A 6,000-nucleotide genomic window follows, 5' to 3' on the forward strand; every position below is an offset into this window, starting at 1 on the left:
AATTAGTGAAGTTTCATTTATGAAAATTTGGTTGAAAGCGGACCGGTTCAAAGATCATCAGCGCCACTAAGGTCATTTGCGGGGCTTTTACACATTCTTTAACTTCCATTCGGGAATAACATTCATAGTTCTAGGAGGTCATAGATTTTTTTATATGCCACCCATGTAATTTTACGTGGCCAAAAGTAATTCTTCGCGGCTAGGAGTAATTCTTTGCGACATTACTCTTGGCCGTAGAGAATTACTCTTAGCGGGAAAGAATTACTCTTGGCTGCAAAAAATTACACTTGGCCCGAAGAATTACTCATGGCGGCGACGAATTACACTTGGCCGTTAAGAATTACACTTGGCCGCGACGAAGTGAAATTCTTAACGGCGAAGTGTAAATCCTTGCAGCTAAGAGTAATTCTTCGCAGCCATGAGTAATTTTGTGCGGCCAAGAGTAATTTCTCGTGGCCAAAAGTAATTATCTGCGGCGAAGAGTAATTCCTCGCGGCCAAGAGTATTTATTTGTGGCCCTGAGTGATTCTTTGCGGCCAAATGTAATTCTTCGCTGCCATAAGTAAGTTTTTGCAGCCAAGAGTAATTCTAAGCGGCCAGGAGGACTGCAGAAACAGAGTGAGAAATCTGTGAACTGGGGTTCTAAACAAACATAAGGCCAACTTCTTGTTGTGCACACGGTGGCACTATAAAATCTTATATATAGGTGTTAACGGAGAAGGGAGGAAGAAACTAATATGTTTAATGATTTTTTCAGCTATAACTAAAGTTCGTGCAAACTTTGCCACGAAGATTACTAATGCTAAAATACGACACAAGATTTAGGTAGTCGAGGGCGAGGTAACAACTTCATTTACTTGTTTGCAATCGCACACCATTAACATGCCGCTACTGGAACTCCTAATACGGTGTATACCTTATTGGCTCGGAAGATTTTTGTAACGGTCTCCTTTCTACCCGCTTTTCATGAACTAAAGCTAAACATTTTTACGGTTGCATTTTAATTTCTTGAAGTACTTTGAAAACCCTATTTATCAATATATAATAGGTCTTGACTTGATTTAAAATGAGGGAGTTGCGAGTGATTTACCGAAATGAATTATTTTTTGACCCATTGAGAATAAAATGGTCAAATCCTTTTACGTATAAATCATTTTGGGTCCACCCTACTTGGGTTAGAAAGTAGATTGGACAAGCTTTTCAACGGTCTCAACCACATGCAAATCGGATTTCGGTGTGACCGTGCCAAGCCTGCAAAATTTTGATTGTATATAAAATTTAAAGGATGCGCCCAGGTTGCCATGGAGTGCGCCTGGGGAGCATCAAAATGCGCCTGAGGCATACATAAGCTGCTTAAAAGGTCCAATTTTGCGTGTTTGTCCCAGACACTCCGGAAATCCGATTTGCGTTTTATTTGAACCGTTGAAAAGCTTGTTAAATCTTACAGATGCTTCTAACCCAAGCGCAATTGAATTTCCTTGAGTTAAAACATATACCAATTGAATTTTCTTGAGAGTAAAACATTGGTACCCATCTCCACAAGCAGATGCATCAAGAAAGTGGAAGTGATGCGTCAATGAAGTATTGCAGGAATTCCATTCATATTTAACATACTCAAAAAGGCTTCTGCCTCTATTTCAAGAAAGTCTGAGATACTACAAAACATTGGACGATGAGATTGATCCTTCGGAGGTTAGTCAAGTTATATGTAAATTTATCAAGAACTATGGAAAAAAAAATCTATTTGTGATATGGATTAATTATTCAATGAAAAAAAGGAAGACACGAATAATGGATTTGTTCGTTTCTTTTCTTTCTTGGAGTCTGCTTTGTCAGCAAAAGTAAGAGCATTAACATTGTTAGGAATGCCTTGTATTCTTTAGTCCCACATTGGTTAATTATGTTGTTCCCGTTTTTGTAGCCTATTATAAATAAGGCTTTTGGGGTACTTCTAGAAATTATCTTTTGGGCTTTCATATTGTGGCCTTTCTAGAGTTACGGATTATAGCCGGCTCTTTGTATCTCTTCTTCACGTTGGTTAGTGAATCCTCTCTCTCCTCGCCCGTGGATGTACCCATCTTGGGGAACCACGTATATCTTGTGTCTTTGTGATTTCTTGTTTAGTTTTCAATTTCTCGTTCTTAGCTTGCATTCATAGCGTTCGTTACAACAAACTGGTATCAAAGCCTTAGGTTGCAAAAACTAGGGTTTCGTTTCCGATTGTGGCTATGGCGGCTAAATTTGAGATTGCGAAGTTTGATGGGCAGAGCAGCAGTTTCAGTCTTTGGAGAGTAAAGATGAAGGCTCTGCTAACCCAACAAGGATTGCACAAGGTTTTGTTAAGCAAGACTAGTTCTGGAATTAAAGAGGAAGATTGGGATGATACGGATGCCAAAGCTCTGAGTTCTATTCAGTTGAGTCTGGCAGATGACGTTCTTCGCGAGGTGGAAGAAGAAACTTCAGCAGCAGGAATTTGGCTGAAGTTGGAAGGCATATATATGACGAAGTCGCTCACCAACAGGTTATATCTCAAACAACGTCTTTATACGTTTCGTATGCGAGAAGGTATACCTGTTAAAGATCATTTAGACGAGTTCAACCGTATTATTATGGATCTGAAAAATATTGATAGTAAAATTGAGGATGAGGACCAAGCCCTAATTTTGCTATGTTCTTTACCACTTTCGTATGAGCACTTTGTTACAACCCTATTGTATGGCAAAGACACGATATCCATGGAGGATGTTAAGGCCAGCCTATATTCGAAAGAATTGAGGAAAAAAGTGTCAGGTGAGGGTGATGCACATGCGGAGGGTTTGTTTGTTAGGGGAAGAACAACAGAAAGGGTGGAGTTGAGTAATAGGGGAAGATCCAGATCATCAGGTAAGAAGAAGGGAAAGTGCAATTATTGCAAGAAACCCGGGCACTGGAAAAGTGACTGTTTAAAACTCAAGGAGAAGGAAAAAGAAGACCAGAAAGGGGGTAAAGTAATTGCTGGAATTGCTGAAAGTTCAGATGAGTCAGATAATGTGTTATCAGTTACAGAGGGCGATTCTCGCTCTAATACCGAGTGGGTTCTAGATTCTGGATGTTCATACCATATGTGTCCGCATAGAGAGTGGTTTTCTACTTATGAGGCGGTCAATGGTGGTACAGTTTTGATGGGCAACAACATGGCCTGTAAGACTGTTGGTTCAGGAACGATTCAGCTTAGGATGCATGACGGTATTGTTAGGACTTTATCTGAGGTTCGACATGTTCCGGATTTGAAGAAAAATCTTATATCCCTGGGTGCTCTTGATTCTCATGGTTGCAAATTCCTCGGTGAAGGTGGAGTTTTGAAAGTCTCAAGGGGTGCATTAGTACTGATGAAGGGTCAAAAGCGTGGTAACCTTTATACACTCCAAGGCAGTACAGTTTTAGGTGCTGCAGCAACGGTTGCTTCATCCAAGGTTTCAGATTCAGACTTGACTCGTTTGTGGCATATGCGCCTTGGGCATATGAGCGAGAGGGGGATGACAGTTTTGAGCAAACAGGGTTTGCTATGTGGCCAGAAAATTGAGAAACTGGATTTCTGTGAGCATTGTGTCTACGGCAAGCAGTGCAGGGTAAAATTCAGTACAGCTGTTCATCGCACCAAAGGCACGGTGGATTATTTTCACTCGGATCTTTGGGGTCCCGCAGAGGTAACTTCTAAAGGTGGTTTTCGATATTTTATGAGTATTATCGATGATTTCTCTCGTAAAGTTTGGGTGTATATGTTGAAACATAAGAGTGACGCCTTTAATACATTCAAACAGTTTAAAACTTTGATTGAGAATCAGACTGGTAAGAAAATAAAACGTTTGAGAACTGATAATGGTATGGAGTTTTGTCTTGGCGAGTTTGATAGATTTTGCAGTGATGAGGGCATTGTGAGGCATCACACAGTGAGAAAAACCCCTCAGCAAAATGGTGTGGCTGAACGAATGAACAGGACTCTTTTGGAGAAGGCACGTTGTATGTTGTCCAATTCCGGATTGGGCAAAGAATTTTGGGCTGAAGCCGTTTCCACAACATGCTATTTGGTGAACAGGTCTCCGTCGACTGCTATTGAGTGTAAGACTCCGTTTGAGGTATGGTCAGGTCATCCGGCTGATTATTCTGTGTTGCGTGTTTTTGGGTGTCCAGCTTACGCTCATGTGAATGAAGGTAAACTGGAGCCACGGGCCAAGAAGTGTATTTTCTTGGGTTATGCAGCAGGTGTCAAAGGGTACAGGTTATGGTGCTCTGATGATTTGAAGTTTTTGATCAGTAGGGATGTGACTTTTGATGAAAATTATCTGATTAAGGGGTCTAAGCAGGTTGATGATACAGTTCAAGAACATAGTGTTCCAAAGCAGGTGGAGTTTTTGGGTGAATCTTCCGACTCAGGGAAGAAGCACATTGAGAAGCCAATTGAAGAGGAGTTCAAGAGTTCAGACACAGAGGTTGATGCATTAGTTGAGCAACCACGCACTATTGCTAAAGATAGGCCAAGGAGGGAGATTCGGCCTCCTGAAAGGTATTCGGCTTATTCTGAGATGGTGGCCTATGCTTTATCAGTTGCTGAAACAGTTGAGTATGAGGAGCCTTCAAGCTATACGGAAGCTGTTTTGAGCGCTGAGTCTGCACAGTGGTTTGTTGCTATGAATGAGGAGATTGAGTCTCTTCAGAAGAATCAGACATGGGAGTTAGTAGAACCGCTGAAAGGGAAGAGGATTGTTGGATACAAGTGGATCTTCAAGCGCAAACCAGGTATTCCAGGGGTAGAAGACGCTCGGTTTAAAGCTCGGCTAGTGGCGAAAGGATACAGCCAGAAGGAAGGTGTTGACTACAATGAGGTATTTTCACCAGTTGTAAAACATAGTTCCATTCGCACTTTACTTGCTATTGTTGCATGTTATGATCTTGAGTTAGAGCAACTTGATGTCAAAACTGCGTTTTTGCATGGCGAGCTTGAGGAACAGATTTATATGCGTCAGCCTGAGGGATTTGTTGTTTCTGGTAAGGAGGATCACGTTTGTTTACTTCGTAAGTCTTTGTATGGCCTCAAACAATCCCCTAGGCAGTGGTATAAGCGGTTTGATACTTTTATGATAAGCCAGTCATATTCTAGGAGTGAGTATGACAGTTGTGTGTATTTTCGAAAACTTCCAGATGGTTCATTTGTTTATCTACTGTTGTATGTTGATGATATGCTTATTGCTGCCAAGAGTGTATCAGAAATCAACAGGTTGAAACAACAGTTAGGTGGTGAATTTGAGATGAAAGATTTGGGTGCAGCAAAACGTATTTTGGGTATGGAGATTTGCAGAGATCGAGTAGCTGGCAAACTATTTTTGAATCAGAAGTCTTATGTTCTTAAAGTGCTTGAGCGCTTTGCCATGCAGAACTCGAAGCCAGTCAGTACCCCTTTGGCAGCACACTTTCGACTTTCAGCTGAGTTGTCACCACAGTCGGAGGATGAGGAGAAGTATATGTCTCAGGTTCCATATTCGTGCGCAGTTGGGAGCCTTATGTACGCCATGGTATGTACTCGTCCTGATATTTCACATGCAGTTAGTGTCGTTAGTCGTTATATGGGGCGTCCAGGAAAGGCACATTGGGAGGCTGTGAAATGGATACTACGGTATTTGTGCGGAACTGCAGGTGTTGGTCTATTGTTTGGGATTGTCAATTCTGGTGATCATGCTGTTGGTTATGTTGATTCGGATTTTGCCGGTGACCACGATAAGAGGAGGTCTCTGACAGGTTATGTCTTTACTCTGTCCGGAAGTGCCATTAGTTGGAAAGCTACTTTACAGGCTACAGTTGCGCTGTCTACAACAGAAGCGGAGTATATGGCCATTGCTGAAGCTGTGAAGGAGGCATTGTGGATGAGAGGTTTGCTTTGTGAGCTTGGTCTTGCACAGGGTGTGAGTTCAGTATTTTGTGATTCGCAGAGTGCTATACATTTGACTAAAAATCTGATGTATCATG

This window comes from Rhododendron vialii, chromosome 4a (assembly GCF_030253575.1).
Source record: "Rhododendron vialii isolate Sample 1 chromosome 4a, ASM3025357v1".
Lineage (NCBI taxonomy): Eukaryota > Viridiplantae > Streptophyta > Magnoliopsida > Ericales > Ericaceae > Rhododendron > Rhododendron vialii.